Raw genomic sequence first — 19,021 nt, forward strand, 5'->3', positions numbered from 1 at the left:
AGCATCACTTTCCTGTAAAGCATACCAGGGTTGGATCTAAGGGTAGGCAGAAGAGTCACATGCCTAGGGGGTATAGATGAAGGGGTGCCAGGCATGTACCTCTTCCATCTGCTCACCCCTAGTCTAGACCGCCCTCCAGACACTGAAGTGCGTGTTCACAATTTCTAGTGCCCTGTGTGACGTCACAGTTGGCTTGGCCTGGCTCTGATTGGGAGGCGCACTCACCGCTAATGAAAAGAAAACAACAGGACATGAATTTTATATATATATATATTATTCCAAATGATCAGCCTGTAACTGCACTTATTCAATACAATACTGTTCACTAAAAATCCTGGTGTTGCTGATCATTTGGAATATTATGTGAAGTGAAGTTTTACCGTGCACCCGGGTATTATGCAAGGAACGGAGTGCCACCCAGACAAACAAACAAACATATATATATCTATAATACACAAAAGCCATGAATATCTTGTAAATTATATCCTTATAAACGGTGAGTTCTGATGTCATCAGTTATAAACAGTGAGTTCTGATGTCATTTCTGTCACATGACTCACTGAAACTTGTGTATTATAATAAATAAAGTACCCCCAGTTGCAAAATATGAGGATATTAGAAGTTACCTCGGAGTTCCATGACCTGTATAAAAACACTCGGCCTTCGGCCTCGTGTTTTTATATGGTCATGAAACTCCTCGGTAACTTATAATATCCTTATATTTTACAAGAGGGGGTACTTTATTCACTATATCTATATCTATCTATATATATATATAGATATGACGTAGTTGGCCAGCTTAAATATATTGCAATATATGGACAAACAATCCCTGTTTTGTTTAAAGGGTAAGGCATTTTTCAGTAGCAGTATGCACAAAATGTCGCTGTCTTAAATATATTGATAATGGGTTGAGTGCAGAGGAATCTTGTATTTGTCTATATGTATTTTGTGGTCACACCCTCATTGCACCCCCGCCTAATGGTTTTAAAAACTAGTGGTGAGCACAACATTCCCTTGTTTGTTATAGTTCTACAAGAGCAGTGACCAGCTCCATGTTGTAGCTCCCACCCTCTCCAACTATAGTCAGGTGATCCCACTGGTGTCTAATAAAAGGGCAGCCAAGTTTGGGAGTTTTACTTTGAAAGCAGCTAGTAAGTTGCAGGTAAAACGTATTCGTCCCTTTTATAAAATGTATAATTAAACCATAGAATTCTTAATGAATCAGATGAAAATTGAGCATAGGACTGGCCAGATATGGGATGACTTTGACGTAGTTGGCCAGCTTAAATATATTGCAATATATGGACAAACAATCCCTGTTTTGTTTAAAGGGTAAGGCATTTTTCAGTAGCAGTATGCACAAAATGTCTCTGTCTTAAATATATTGATAATGGGTTGAGTGCAGAGGAATCTTGTATTTGTCTATATATATATATATATATATATATATATATATATATATATATATATATATATATATAGTGAATAAAGTACCCCCTCTTGTAAAATATAAGGATATTATTAGTTACCGAGGAGTTTCATGACCATATAAAAACACGAGGCCGAAGGCCGAGTGTTTTTATACAGGTCATGGAACTCCGAGGTAACTTCTAATATCCTCATATTTTACAGCTGGGGGTACTTTATTTATTATAATACACAAATTTTAGTGAGTCATGTGACAGAAATGACATCACTACTCACCGTTTATAACTGATGACATCACTACTCACCGTTTATAAGGATATAATTTACAGGATATTCATGGCTTTTGTGTATTATATATATATATATATATATTATAATATAGGTATAGTGATGACGAATATCTGACCGTTTGGCTTCACTGCTTTTTTTGTTGTTGTGCGTAATTTTTGTAGCTAATATAGCCAACTACATTAGAGACTATGGACATTTTAATTGTGGCACCTATTTTATGCTTTGGGGCTACCACTAAAAACTGGTCAGGCAAAATACAAATGAAAGCTGGAAAGGCACAGCATATTTACTGTTAGGCCAGTGAAAGGTTTTCATGGGCAATAAATTAGGAAGTTACAGATAGATAGAGATCAAATGTAGAGATAATACAATGAATTAGGGTGGGTTGTAAATAGTACAGGAGTCTGGATTCAGTCAGGTCACATAGTGTGACATGAAACCTGACCCTAAATTAAGGCCCTGTTTTAATGTGTTAAACAACTGCATACATTTGAATTCATAGATCATCCTTTCCTGTTCAGTTTTAAAGTTCCCTTTCACATAATTTGGTCTTGATCTTATGTCTGTGATGGTTCATCCTAGTGCGTAGTTTTTGTCCTGTTTCTCCAATGTATATGCCTCCTTTAGGGCTGGGACACACTGGGCGATTTGGGGAGATTTAGTCGCCTGGCGACTAATTGCCGCGACTTTCCACGACCAATCTTCCCCGAATGCCTCCCCTCGCTCTGCGCCTGGCTAAAATGAAAAATCGCCTGCGCTAATCACACGCGGCGATTCGTTTTCTCAAGTCGCCCGAAGTTTCCTCGTGAGGCAACTTCGGGCGACTTTGGAAAACGAATCGCCGTGTGTGATTAGCGCCGGCGACTTTTCATTTTATCCAGGCGCAGAGTGAGGGGAGGCATTCGGGGAGAAAAGTCGCTGCGATTAGTCGCCAGGCGACTAAATCTCCCCAAATCGCCCAGTGTGTCCCAGCCCTTAGAGTACCTAGTACATGTAATCATGTATACATTGGATGAAGCACACAGATAGTAATCCCGAATGGTGTAGACGTTTTGTGTATTTGGTATAGCAATTTGACCTTTGCACAGGATTTATTGTGCTGCATATGTGCTGGCCTGTGACCCTCTCCTCCAGAATGCTGTGCTTCCATATTCCATGTATCCCTTACACTAAACAAAGCTGGGCACATGAACAGTACGGTAAGCTCCAAGGAAATTTCTAATCATGTCTAATCAGAACAGTGCATGGGATAACTGGGAGTGGGAAATAATGGTGGTTTGCTGCTCAAGAGGAAAGTACTACAGGCTGGCATATTTTTTTTTTAAAAAAAAAATGCATTGGACTGGGGATAAAATGTAGTAATTTTGATCACATGCAGTGGCATCCCCCAGTAGCGCCCCCAGTTTCAAAGCTTTAAGGACTTTGCTTCTTCACCAGCTGTAATATTCCACTAGAAATAATGCCCTATATTTCAATGGTCTAATACTATTCACTCTGCAGCTATCTGTCTCCATCAGGGGTCCTCATTTCTCAATTACATGTTAAATAAGCTAATAACCTACTTACTTATTGGTTTTTGGTTATATTTTTAATACCGCATCCATATTTGTGTATTTGTTTGTATTCACATAAAGTGCCAAAATAATAACAATTGATTATATTGTATTTGTGTATAAATAAATGTGTCTTGTACCAGCCTGATGATGGGACCCGATGGTCATGAAGCTTTGCATTTAAAAATCTATTCATTTAGTCAATAGCGGTAGTCAATACCGAGTATGACTTCAATAATTCCTTTTAATTATGCACAAGTGGACTACACTGTATTCAGTTAACCTAAAGCCATCAGTCCCTTTCATGGTTTAACTAATTGCAGCAATACAGATAGCATCGTCTTTGGAAAACTAACCTTCACCTAGATGAAAAGCGTAGTCAGGCAGGCTGGGGTCAGTACAGGCAGAGTTTAAGTAGGGTTAGACAGGCAGTGGTTGGTTCAGGTGGAATTCAAGTAAGGTCAATCAGGCCAGGGTCGGTACAGGTAGCGTTCAAAGGATAGTCAGGCAGGCATGGGTCAATACCGGCAGAATCAGAATTAGAATAAGTCAGGATTGGCAGAGTTCAGAGTAGTCAGGCAGGCAAGGGCCAGAATTGGCAGAGTTCAGAATAGGCAGGCAGCAAGGGTCAAAACAGGAATCAAACAAGACAGGAATCGCACCCAAGATACTAAAAAGTTAGACCTACCAACAGTCAATGATTACTTGCCCGAAGCCCCTTTAAATAGGTTTGAATTTCACGCCACATTGGGATTCCATCACGGGCCGCTGGCACAAACCTGAAAGAGAGCGACCACACACGCCATAGAGGACACCAGCACCGAACGAAGAGGACTAGGGCTGTGGGTGTCCCCAAGGCAGGTGTCCCCGCCGGGCCCTAGTCCCCGCTATCCACTAGGGTATGTTACAGTTATCTTGCTAATATTCATTTAACATACACATAATTCCATTATAGTGCTATAAATCCCTCATGCACATTGTGTTGTTTGCTTGTTCAAGTTAATATTTAGTTACCTGACTATATATATGTCGGTAAATGACACTTTTCTTTCTTGATTATTTTGTGTTTTTCTACCTTCACTGAAAATCAAGTCTATTATGCTCTGTCCTTAGAAGGTGACAAAAGCTTTGTGGGCACTGGTCACTTTGGAAACAGCAAAGGAGGCAGTTTCTAAGGTAACACTCCAAAAATAGATTCCTAAAGTCTACAAAGCTTGCTGAAATGCCAACACAGGACCAGTTTTTGAGCAGGGCATACAACTTCATCTCCCTGCCTCAGAGTGGGTCCTTTTGTTATTCAGTTTTTGGCATATATTTAATCCTTGATGCAGAACTGCTTGTTATTGTGCACCATTAGTCAGGAAGCTCCAAAAAAAACTCAATCAAGACTCCAAAAAGCCATCTTGCAAAAAGGGGACTGTAGCAGGGTATGCAGATACAGGGGTGTAAATATAGACCAAAGAGACCCTGTAACTGCAATAAATATTGAAAGATATTCTGTATAATTGGTGTAAGATTTGAAAACTGGTTTTATATATATATATATATATAGATATAGATATATATATATATTTATACATACATATGAATATTATATTTTCTGCAAACAAGTTTTGTTTCTGGTTCTTTTGTTTTGCCAGAGCAAACATGATAGCTGAATAGCAAGCAAGCTGAGCATTTTACTCTAAGGAAAAATCCAGTTTTAATGTTCCATACAGCACAAGCAAGTAACACCACACTTTTCAGTAATATTATAAGAAACTGTGTCTGTCAAACAAGCCAATTTCTCCGTTCCATTGATACTTGCAAGGTCATCCATGGTTGCCTGTTCACTTTCTTGCACTTAGCAAAACTGAGTCTATCAAACAGTGTTAAAAAAAAAGGCGATCAAATACACCACAAATTCCTTTATAATTGACAGATATTGGCATGCAAATAAATTCCATATTTATCAACCTGTGTATTAATTTGATTAGTAAAATATTTCCACATACATATTCCAGTGTAAAAAGCATTGGGCACTTGAAAACCATCCATTGCTCCCTTTTAACCACCTTAACAAATACCAAATTTGTTGTTCCAGAGAAGCAGGAGAATCCAGGGAGGCTGAGGTGCCTCATCAAGGAAGGTAACTGAATAATGCCTGCAAGGTGGAAGGGTATGTGGTTAGCACGAGTCTGAGCCATGAAAGACTGTCCCTCCTGTATTAAGCCCAGACTTCTAGGAAACCTGACATTCATTCTAATATACATAAATATACTGTAAATAAATTGGGTAGCAGAGGCATGTCTTGAACCTTTTTGATTCCTGAAGCTGGCCATAGGCATGTAGATTTTAGTCTTGTATTCAACGTCGCACATTTCAGACCTGCCACTAACCATTCAGATTAAATAAAGTAATAAAAGAACAAATCAGACAATGTTCTGGCCATGACAGCAATCGTACAAAAATTATGTCTGACAAATTGTAGTGACAGTCACCCATTGAGATCGTCAGATAGGCAATGCATGCAGAGAAATTATTGTTCGCCTACAGAAATCTTCTAACCTGTCTGATCTACTAAACGACCAATCTCCATGGTACAAAAGATGTTGGGACAATCCACACACGGTCTGAAAATCGTACAAACATTTGATTCACACAAATTTATCTTTGCTTCTATGCAAGTTCATACAACAATTGCTTGAACCAAGTCGCTTTAAAAGAGAAAAATAAAACTCAGTCCCAGAAAAGGAGCCCCCATCTACACAAGAAAAATACTCATTACCATTCGGTCTAGTAGGACAAGCTTTAAGCAGATAACATACTTAGGTGGAAAAAAAAACCAGGGAAAAAGTATGTTTTAATATAAGCATAGGAAGGATTTTGTACGGCAGCTATTGTTTACCAACAGAAGTAGCAGATAAGCGATCATTCTTTTAGTTTGGTTCAAATATTTTTTATAATTTTGTTTTCACTATCAAACATACTTAGTTGTGATTAATTCGGAGGATTAAATATTGTCATTTGTAGGCGAGGAAGGAATTCTTTTTTTCCCTTGGGCAGTAAAATTGGAACCTGGCTGCTGGAGAATTTTAGCCACCATATTTTGTATCTATTTGCTAAGTTGCTGAACTTCATGGATATACATCTTTGTTTTAACCTCAATTCACTTCATACCTTTAGGACTTTATAATGAGTTTATAGAGATTAAATAAAAATATGCCAATTCCTTATGACTCCTTGTCAGTCAGCAGGCTTTAAAATGATTTATCAAGATGGTAAACTTCTAGGGCAAAAAGAATCACTAATGAAAAGTGTACAGAAAAAAGAACTTCTTGATTGTTTAACATTTTATTTTACTATAGTAGCAATAAAGGTATTCCATGTAAGGGAGGTACTATTTCCTGAACGTCATAATTTGATCACAGGCATTTTTTTATTGTGTAAATAAAAGTAAATAGTGAACCAATTTAAGAGTGCTGAAAAAATATATAATATATACTGTTGTATTTACCTTACTCTTAAAGGAGAATTCAACCCTTAATTTAAAAAATTCCTACCCCCCCAACCCTACATAGATCCCCCCTCCCTGCTACCCCCCGTCCTAGCTGCTACCCCTGGTAAATGCCCCTTAGTCTTTACTTACCCCTCGTGAAGATTCAGAGCATCGGAGTTCATGGGCGCCATCTTCTTCTCTTCAGTAATCTTCAGAATGAGAGCAGTGTATCGGCGCATGTGCAGTTATAGCAATCTTCCATTTTACGACAACTGTGCATGCACGGAAAGTCACGGAAGTTGCAAAAGTGAATGAAGAAGACCCAAAGATTACTGAAGTGCCAGAAGATGGCACCCGTGAACTCTGATGCCCTGAATCTGCACTGTGGGGTAATTAAAGAGTTAGGGGAATTTATCACAAAAAAATCGTGTTTTTCCTTTTAAAAGTCCGACTAGACTTTAATATATTCTGTGAAGTGCATAAAGCACTTATGGTAAGAAAATACTAACAACCAGTTGTTTTTAGATCACCAGAAATAATGACTTTTTCCAATGACTTTTTATTTTCTATGTGTGATGTTTTTCTAATATTGAAGTGTCATTTTTCACCTTCTGAAGCAGCCCTGGGAGGGGGGGTCGCCGACCCTGTAAACTGTTCTAAATGGATACATTTAGTTGATACATTTCTTATCTTTGTCCCTGCTGAGCAGAATCTCTGGGTTTCATTATAGGCAGCTGTTAGAATTGATACAATAGTTTGCAAATACTCCAGAGTTGCTGATGAGAAATGTATCAACTCAATGTAGCAAAATTGTAACAGTCTGCAACTGGATTACTGAGCTGCCAGACTCAAACACCAGAGACATGAACATGCAACTTTAAACTTAGATTTTGGAAAAATAGTAAAAAACAAATAATGGAAAGTAATTGAAAAAAATTCTTTATTTCTGGGGAACAATCTAAAAACAACTGAATTGAAAAATGTGTTTGGAAGGTGAACAACCCCTTTAAACAAATTCACACCCCACAGGCCTGGGTAAGGGTCAAATGATTTCTCTACTGATTCATATACACTTATAGCTTCTCCATGTATTAATAAGAACTAGTACAGACCCCATCCAAAACTAAATGCACCACCACTGCACATGACAATGCAAAAAATAAATAACTAAATAAAAGGAAAGTGAAATGGTGTGTTTAGAATGCAGCACCGAGCAGCAGGTTAGTCAAAGTCCACAAAAGAGCTTTGAAAAAGAGAAATTATATGTTTAAAAATGAGTATTGGTACCAAATGGAAATTCACAGCAAGAAGAAAATCACAGACCAGATCTGACTATCAAAGGAAAATTGCACAAAAATGCAGACACTTAGCAAAAACAGCTACCCCATGTAACGCTTTTACACACACTATGCAGTTTAAGTGCAGACGTGGCCTTACAGCATTCATGAAAATATATTAAGTCACACTCTCCATATGCAAAATGATTACATTTGACAATCTGTGATAAATGTTTTGGTTATATGTGTCATCAAGGCTTATTATGTCCTGTTTACTCTACCTAAACATTCAGCAGTGTCCTGGAGAATCAGCACCAGAACATTTGAAGGTTTAACAATACAACCAGACAAAAAGTAAAGTGGTGGTGTATACAGTATATGAGTCAACATTTATATTAAGTGACCTGAAGCAGATTTATAATCAGGAGCACATTATGCTATATTCATAGCACTTTGCAGATTGCAGGGCAATGTTCTTTGCTGCTGTACAGTGTTTAGTGTTAGATGTCAGGTAATACTTAAATAGCTAGTGATGGGCGAATCTGTCCCGTTTCGCTTCACTGAAGATTTTTCGAAACTCCAATAATCTACGTAACGGCAAAAAAAATGTGCAAAACGCATTGAAGTCAATGGGCGTCAAGATATTTTTGATGAGCAACAATTTTGACGCAAGCAGCAATTTTTATATGCGCAACTCTTGTCCAAATGCATTAATGTCAATGGGCGTCTGAATAATTTTGACCCACAACAAATTTTATGCACCCGACAATTTTGATGAGCAACGATTTTTTTTTGTTGCATCAAATTTTTCCAGTCAAAATTTTCTCATCAGTTTCGCAAAAACATTCGCGGGCATCGAAGTGCGGAAATTTGCCACAAATCCATGCCTGGCGAATTAATTTGCCGAACACTAGAGATAGCCTGAATAAATACTGGGAGTGATAACTGTCCCTCTAACAATGTTTTTTATGTTGAAAGCACAATGTAAGGCCAACATTGCTGCAGGGAGCAACTAGAAAACTGTATTTGCTGTTTCATATAGGATTCCCTGAGTTTTAATTTGCCATGTTCAGAACACCAATGCCAATAAATTTGATCAAACAATAGTGTTTTTATTCAAACATCTCTGTGCATTTATAAATATATATACACGCAAACAAGATAAAATATACATATCACTACACTACCTTACAAACTATACAAAGCATCTTAAGGGACTGACTCCTAAATCTACGTGCTGCATTTCCATGCTCCACAAGGTTCACAAGGAAGTAAACAGTGTCAGACCAATAATTTCTATGACTGGCACACTTAGGGGCACATTTACTATGGGTCGAATATCGAGGGTAAATTAACCCTCGATATTCGACCATCGAAGTTAAATCCTTCGACTTTGAATATCGAAGTTGAAGGATTTACCGCAATTCGTTCAATTGAACTATCGAAGGAAAAAATCAAGAACGATCAAATCCTTCGAATCGAACGATTCAAAGGATTTTAATCCATTGATCTAACTATTTTTCTTCGATCAGAAATTGCTAGGAAAGCCTATGGGGAACTTCCCCATAGGCTAACATTGGTGCTCGGTAGGTTTTAGGTGGCGAAGTAGGTGGTCGAAGTTATATTTAAAGAAACAGTACTTCGACTATCAAATGGTCGAATAGTCGAACGATTTTTAGTTTGAATCGTTCGATTCGAAGTCGAAGTCATAGTCAAAGGTCGAAGTAGCCAATTCAATAGTCGAAGTAGCCAAAAAAATACTTCGAAATTCGAAGTATTTTTCATTCTAATCCTTCACTCGAGCAAGCCCGGATTTGTGGAAAGGCCACCTAGGCCCCGGGCCTAGGGCGGCAGGATTTTAGGGGGGCAACATGCTGCTCATCCACACCCACATTGGTTCAAAAACAGTGGGGATGCGCTGGAGACACAGCCATTTTTTTTAGATTTTCCATGCGCCAATCCCCATTGCTCCAGTCCAGATGATAAAAGGGGAGGGGACAGGGGCGACAAACGGCATGGGCCTAAGGGCACCCACTATGTAAATCTGGCCCTGCACTCGAGCTAAGTAAATGTGCCCCTTAAAGACATAATTTCCATTTGTGTGAAATTTATCTTTAAATCTCAGGAAAGAAACATGCCAAGCTAAATTCAGGATACTAGATGAAACAATTTTATCAAGCATGGATTTATACATAATTACTTCCAATAAAGATGTAAGTTCAGCATGTGATTACCACCTCCAAAAAAACAATATGTATACAGAACCGGTTAAAAATCTGGTACAGTTCTTCGTGTCATAACAAACTAAATTTAAAAAATAAATATTCTATTGTTAGTAAATGGGCCCCTTAGTACTTAAAATGGCAATTTACTATTTAGCCAATGGCAAATACTAATAAAAAATAGATTTTTATGAAAATGGTTTATTTAGATGAAGCAGGGTTTTACATAATATATTAAGCTACAGAAGGGCTGTCCAACTGGCGGCCCCCTTGTGTGGCCCCCACATGAAAGTTTGCCCGCTGTGTCTGCTTACCATAAGATTTAAAAGCAGTAACGTAACTAGAGCGGGCGGGGCGTGCTGCCGGGCCCACCGCCCCCCTCTGTACGCCCGGAATTCCACCAGAGTCAGTGGCGCGTAAGCTGCCGTGGGGCCCTGAGGGGGTGCGGGCCCTGGCCCAATCGCAGCTCCCCCAGTAGTTACGCCAATGTTTAAAAGATATGAGTGTAGAGATTTACTGGCCCCTGCATTGTTTAAACCTCAAATTCAGACTGTAATACCCTGTTTCAATGTCGCACATGTAATCCCCCCTGCATTGCTCACACTTGTAACACCTCTATTGTTCAAGCCCTGTAATGTTCACACCTCAGACCCAAATTGAAACTGCCCACTTTGATCACTTGTTCACACATTAAGACAAACTGCTGGAGGAGGTGCACCAGCATTGTCTCACTGTATGTGGTAGTACTGAGGTTTTCTGCTCTGTTTTGCCTTCCCTATGTTTCATGTGTGCGTCATACTCTATCTTTCTTATGCTCCCTGAGTGTACCATACTCTGCCTTCCCCATGCTCCATGTGTGTGCCATACTCTGCCTGCCCTATGCTCCCTGGGTGTGCCATTCTCTGCCTTCCCTATGCTCCCTGTGTGTGCCATACTTTGCCTGTGTGTGCCCTGCCTGTGGAACATAAGACTGGTATTTGTTCTGGGGTTTGTTAGCATTTGTTAGCAGGAGTGTGGATTCAGTTAGGTCACATAGTGTGACATGAAACTTGACCAGAAATTAAGGCCCTGTCTTAATGCGTTAAATAACTCTTCCTTTCCCGTTCAGTTTTAAAGTTTCCTTTTAGAATTAATATCTGCATGTCCCGAAGACTGTGATTTTAATTGGATAAATGTTGTCCTACTGGTGTATCACATGATTTGGTGTTGATTTTATGTCTGTGATGGTTTATCCTTTTGCACAATTTTTGTCCTGTTTCTCCAATGTATATGCCTCCTGTAGAGCACTTGTTGCAGGGAAATGTACCTGCTTTAGTTGTTTTAGGAAGAGTACTTCTGACAATCATTTTCCTCATATTAGGTGGTTGTCTATAAGACAAGGGAGGTAGTTCCGGGAATATTTGCTTTAGTCTGGTATCTGTATGGAGCATGTGTTGCAGGTAAACTGGCACAAAAACTGGACTTTACTCCAAAATATGATGCAAAGAAAGAAGATTTATTCCGCAAAAAGGAACATCTCAATGGGTGGTCTAACGCGTTTCGTGCATTGTGGGCACTTGTGACTAACTGGGCCATAAATAGATTGACATACTGTGTGTATGCACATTGCAGGCTGATGGGATTTAAATAAATGGAGCAGGGACAGAAGCAGATCTGCTTCTCAGTCTGAAAAAATATGGGGATGGGTTGTACATCGGGAGGGGCACTTTAGATCTCAAGGGGACCCGTGAGGTTGGAGCCAAAGTGGGCCCCAGAACCCTAGTCCGACACTGGCCATTGATGAACTCATGGAATCACAGTTTTTGCTATTACAGTATATGCATAGATACCTATGTACCAATGATACCTATGTTGGAGGAGGACTACATTCACTGTAGTGTAAAACCAATTATATGCTTCTGTGCCAGACTAATAATCTGGACTGCTAAACCTCCATTCTCACTACAATATATTCCACTTAAACATTTTAACTGGTAAAAAATAGGTTCATCATATTGACCCATGACTTTTACAATCACTACACCAAATATTAGACTTACGAAAATCATTTCCTAATACTGCAGGAAGTTCCTCATCTAGTATCACACAGTCTGAGCTCCTCTGCATACTGGCTCCTGCTATAAACCAGCAGTCATCAGAGGTCAGAATTATGAGTCTGCTGTACAAAGAAAATTTATGTTTGTGGTGGTGAGAGATGTGTAACAGACCACAAACATAAATTTACTCCGCAGAGGCTGATTAAATCGCAAATCTCTGGAGCAAATCTCCTCCACAATAAAATTTTGAAGACAACTGCCTTTCAGTTGAGACAAGGAGCAACCATATAGAACTGTACACTTTGTCTGGTGCATGATTGTCTTATTAAAGCAGACTTTGGGAGCACATTTTGTAAGGGTAATTAAGAGCGAAGCAGTTTAAAAATATGTTAGTGTAACATGTACCTATTATTACAGCAGTGTAGAGGTAAGTTATGTATTAAAAGATTGTTGTTGTTAGTGTTCTTTTATTAACAAGATAATTCAAACTTCCATGCACTGCAAGCCCACTAATCGCCTCTTTTAACAGAGGAGAAATAGCTTTCATCCAAAACACACAAAAGTTCATAGCCAGGGCATAAGACACTGTGGCACATGCTCCAAAAGCATCTAAACAGCACCAACAAAGTTTTATTAACCAGGAGCACAGACCCAAGACCTTAGATTAAAAAAAATAGAAAAACCTTTCCCAGAGGTGACCTTTTATAATACAAGAAGAATCTTTAGAATAAATTGTTTAATAAGTAATTGTGTTGGTGTGTGCTCCTTCCAGCAATTGTTTGATACATTATTAGTGGTGTCCTTGTGGTCAGACACATGGTACAGTAGAGCAACTGTTAGTGTAATCAAGTGCTTGACAAAATCGATGCTGATTATCCCATTACGGTATACCCTGGGTTGGACTGGGGCATGCTGGGACCTCCAGGAAGGGCCTTTCTTGCAAACTCATGGGCTATCCTTGCAAACTCATACCCTACCACACACCTCCCTCCTCGTTAACTCTGCGTCTGTGATTGGGAGAGAGGGCAGTCCATGGGAGGAGCAGGCCTGGGTCAGGGGGGCCCATAAAGGCCCACAGGTTTTTTTTCCAGTGTCCCTAGCCTAGTCCAACACTGATTATACCACTTTAAGAGCTACACTGCTAGGGAGATGCAACTTTATTAAAATATACAAAAGAAAACACATATTGTATCTAAATACAGTTTGGAATGAAAATTAACCAGAGAGGTGGAGCTGTTAATGGACAATGCTGGGCTGCTGGGATCTTAAGGAAACATCTGATGCAAGTTTTTTCCAAGAATCAAAAATGTTTTTATTCCCAATAAATCTCCTGCATTTGAATAATGCTTTCAAAAACTTATATGTACGGAATTTATTAAGTGCAAACATTTTGTAAAACTCAAATGTAAAACTTTGACATCGAAAAGCTGTTGAGTCCATCTAAAAGTCAATGGGGGCTGTCTATGGCAAATTCCAACATTTTTTAAAGAAAAGTTTTATTAATTTTTCAACCAATAAAAAACAACATACAGAGTAAAAATTCAAGGTATTCAATTTGTTTTTCACAATTTTATTCAAACATTATATTCAAAATTTGTAATAAGTAAGTAAACATTCGAGATTATTCGAAGCAGAAAAAAACTTCTAGAAATACACACAAATGAATTTTGACAAATAGGCCTTTATTAAGCAATGTGGTAGTTCTATATCAGTCAAGACGTAGCTTTCAGTCAACATAGAAGTGTATAAGCAGTTATACAGAGCAGCGAGGTAGATAGAAGATTATTTACAAGTACAGAAAAGGTCTCAGCTTATATACCCTGGCCTTGTCATGGGAAATTTACTATATAACTGGACAAAAGCTTATGACCTCTAAAGATCAGAACTTACATAAATTACACCCATAGTCCACTACCTATGCCACTATTACAATATAAATCTCATAATTAATATTATTAAACATATTCCTAAAACACATACATTCTTCTTTTATTGTATCATGATACATTTGTTCTACACATAATACCATTCATCCAGTCTCATTACAGCTTATAATTTTAGGCACCTATCTGTCTCTATCAGACCTTTTCATTGGACTCACATATTTATTTCCATAGTTACCATTAGTTACATTAGATGAATAATGAAGCATTCTTGTGAAAGAGCGTTTTTAGAACAACATTGACCAAATGAACATATGACTTTTCCAAGTTGAATCAGTGCACATCCAATTGTCTTTAACCTTGGTTTTGTGACTATACTCCATTTTAATCACCTACAATACATTTAGCTAAGGATTGTAGCCTAATTTATATGGAAGTACCTACTGTTAGGTGTTTTTGCTTTGCATTTCACTTGTTTTTAATTCAATAGTTTGTAGCAGAAAGACATGCTCATTTTATATTTGGTTTTGTTGGATTATCATACTATCATACCTACCAACTGTCCCGTTTTTCACAGGACTGTTCCGATTTTGATGGTTCAACCCGCAGTCCCAGGTTTGTTACTGAAATGTCCTGACTTTCTTTTTGATCTCCTGCATTCAACAGTCAGAAAAAGATACAAAGTTTCTAACTTAATTGGCGTTTGGCAGAGAGCCAAGAATGCAGGTGCACTTGGATACTTTTGTAACAATTTTAGATAAGTAAAGAAGCAATTGTAACAATTTGAGATAGGCAGGTCTCTTGGGAAAACTGTGACTTGCAACTTAAAGTGCAATTCACCTTCATTAGCAAAACTGTATTAACATTAAACATTAACATTAAAACCACAGAAATGTGTTCAAACTTTCATAACCTGCCAAATTTTGTAAAATGAACATGGTAATTAGGTGGTGTGGCCACAAAAATGGGTGTGGCAAAACTTTTTTGTCCCTCTTTCTATTTCCAAAATGTTGGGAGGATTATAAATCCAGCTCAGAGCACATACTACCAAAATACAGTAAAACATAAATACAGAACATTCTGCAGAGCAAAGACTTGCTCCCTAGGTGCATATTGCAGAGTTGGTTGAAAAGTGGAAATGGTGGTGTGCATCTGTTATGCTCTTTGCACCCTATAGATAACTATATAAATGCCACTTATTTTCTTGAATTATAAAAATGTATTTATTATATAGTTTTATAGGAACGGATGTCAACCTTTGGGATAACTAAGTATAACTTTGCTTGGTCTGAAATATTTATATAAATAAAATGGTTTATATTAGATATCTGTTATTTTTGTTACATACCAACACCGGCAAAACTGATCAGAAAATCTGGATTAAACTGCGTTATTACAAAGGAAGTTTATCTTTAATTTACCCTTTTAGTAAAATGTAGACATTGATATTCTGAGAATATTTTCAGTTTGTCTTTGATTTTTATTTTTATTTATTCAGCTGGGATCAGTGTCAACCAGAAATCAGGACAGGTCCTTTCAAAAGTAAAAGGGTGGATTTATTACAGCTGTTGAGATACTTTCCAGTTTATCTGGGTCATCAGCATAATTTAAATTCCAAGTAAAAGGCTACAGACCTTTGACAGCTTTTATCTATTCAACTGTCCTGGCCCTCATTCTCTGATTACATTTGATAAACATGTACAGTTTATAGCACATATATACATGCCTATTCCTTAATTTTGTAAAATACCAGTCTGAAATATGTTCTGTATAATTATATCCATGTATTATTATACAATTGTTTTTTGGGGGGAAACCGTTTTCTTTAGGTTTACTGATAAAACCAGCCTGCAAAGCTCAGCCATGGGTTTGTTCAGGAAGTATTGCTAACAGGATATGAAAAACCTGCATTTATGAGAAAAGGGAGTGATGATATAATGTTCTGCCTGTGCATCTGTGAGATAGGGTAGCTAATGGCATATATGTGCCTCTCCAGAAGGAAATTGAGAAATAATACCTAGACTCTACTGTTACTGACTTTCTTGGTGAGAGTGTAGAGAACGTTTTTTTTCCCCTGAATAACTTGCATTCCATCTGAACACTGTTATTCCTATGTCTGTTTTGTCTCAAATGATTACAGCAATTAAAAAAATATTTTGATGCGTTAACCAAAACTTGTTTACTGGGGCTAGTATGTGTGCTTTGAAACTAATGTTATGTTTGTTTTTTCTATCTCCTTGATATCTGGAGTCACCCACTTATAATGTAATGAATGCAAACAAACAGAGACTAAGGGGCCGATTCATCAAGAGTCGAATATCGAGGGTTAATTAACCCTCGATATTCGACTGGGAACTAAAATCGTTCGACTTTGAATATCGAAGTCGAACGATTTTGCGCAAATCCTGCGATCGATCGATCGAAGGATTTTTCGTTCGATCGAACGATTAAATCCTTCGAATCGAACGATTCGAAGGATTTTAATCCAACGATCGAAGGAAAATCCTTCGATCAAAAAATCACAGGCAAGCCTATGGGGACCTTCCCCATAGGCTAACATTGACTTCGGTAGGTTTAATCTACCGAAGTAGGTGGTCGAAGTATTTTTTAAAGAGACAGTACTTCGATTATCGAATGGTCGAATAGTCGAACGATTTTTACTTCGAATCGTTCGAATCGTTCGAATTCGATCGAATTCGATTGAATTTAACCAATTAGATGGTCGAAGTACCCAAAAAATACTTCGAAATTCGAAGTTTTTTTAATTCGAATCCTTCACTCGAGCTTCATGAATCGGCCCCTTAATGTTCTGTCCTAATTGCAAATCATTGTTGTCCTCATGTATTTGAAGATATCAAAATGAATTATGGAACATTTGCACATAGCCCAGCAAACAGAGACTACAAGGCTAAAAAGCCTTTATACTGCAATTTTTGCCCCATTTTTGGTAAAGACCTTACAACACATCATGGGGCATCAAGGAACCCAGCATTCTCAGCCATACAATGGCTTTAGCAGGAGTATAACAATCGTTGTAAGAGAATCTGGCTGCTGTAGAGATGTGTAGGGGTCCAATAGAACCATGTTATTTCAATACTGATTTGTTAAGAAGTGCTCTATCCAACAATTTTCAGAGTCCATACATTATTTTGTTTTGGGTGTCCAGTCTCTTCTAGTTAAAGGGATAGTGTCATGGGGAAAAAAAAAATTCAAAATGAATCAGTTAATAGTGCTGCTCCAGCAGAATTCTGAACTGAAATCCATTTCTCAAAAGAGCAAACAGATTTTTTTATATTCGATTTTGAAATCTGACATGGGGCTAGACATATTGTCAATTTCCCAGCTGCCCCAAGTCATGTGACTTGTGCTCTGATAAACTTCAATCACTCTTTACTGCTGTACTGCAAGTTGGAGTGATATCATCCCCTCCCTTCCCCCCCCCCCAGCAGCCAAACAAAAGAACAATGGGAAGGTAACCAGATAACAGCTCCCTAACACAAGATAACAGCTGCCTGGTAGATCTAAGAACAACACTCAATAGTAAAAACCCATGTCCCACTGAGACACATTCAGTTACATTGAGAAGGAAAAACAGCAGCCTGCCAGAAAGCATTTCTCTCCTAAAGTGCAGGCACAAGTCACATGACTGGGGGCAGCTGGGAAATTGACAAAATGTCTAGCCCCATGTCAGATTTCAAAATTGAATATAAAAAAATCTGTTTGCTCTTTTGAGAAATGGATTTCAGCGCAGAATTCTGCTGGAGTAGCACTAATAACTGATGTGTTTTGTAAAAAACATGTTTTCCGATTACAGGATCCCTTTAAACTACCGGATATCAGAAAAGTTGACTGTCTGTTCTCCTCCAGCGCAGGCACAAAAAAACCTTTCGAAAATACCTTTGTATTGAAGTCAGTGTGAATCCCCACCAGTGAAACATTTGAATGGCATAATGCAGGAGAAGGTAATTTGACATGATTATACAATTTCATTATGTTTCATTATGACTTCAATCCAAAGGTATTTTTGGACATTTTGTTGCTTGCACTGGAAGAGACTAAAGTGGCACATTTATTATACTGTGTAAAATGATTCATGGGGAAAAACAGTGTAAAAAGCTGTGTAAGATAAGTGGTGAATTTATGTTATGCTGCCAGAATGCCTCATTTGATGCCATCATTTCACACTACTTCAGATCTTATTTACTTTGTTAAAATCAATGGGAAAAAAACACATAAAAAAATGAGATGGATCAATGTCATATTTTCCCGTAGCATCACTATGCTTTTACAATGGATTTTGACACAGAGATACATGGTCACTGAAAATCAGTACACAGCTTAATAAGTAAGCTGGCTTTTAGTGCAGCAAAGACTGGTGATGTGTTGTGTATTTGGTCGTTGTTTTTTTTTAAACAGTATGATGTATTTGTAGAAGTTCCATCTGCCATTACCCTAGTGGGGTGATTCTGGCTATAAGATTATTAGATTGTGTGGAATACAAGAACAAACATTTTGAAAAACAAAGGAGCTACCATGCTGATGCTGAATGGTCCCATAGCAGTGGCAACTAGCTTTTATCTACAACAAAATTAAATATTGAAACAAAGTTCCAATTGGTTGTATAATGGTTACAATTACTATAAGAGTTAAATTAGTATTAATGTCCCCTTTTAGTAGTCAGTACTGTTCTAAGTCGCCCATCAAGGACACAGTGAATCGGTTACCACTGGTGTAACATCTCTAGAGCAGGTCTTATCAGTACTATGTACCGTATGTTTTAATTGTTTCAAACCTGTGGGGCCACTAAGGGAGCTGCAACTCCCTTTGCCAAATGTTCAAGGCTGTTCTCA

Source organism: Xenopus laevis, chromosome 3S, assembly GCF_017654675.1.
Source record: "Xenopus laevis strain J_2021 chromosome 3S, Xenopus_laevis_v10.1, whole genome shotgun sequence".
Taxonomy (NCBI): Eukaryota; Metazoa; Chordata; class Amphibia; order Anura; family Pipidae; genus Xenopus; species Xenopus laevis.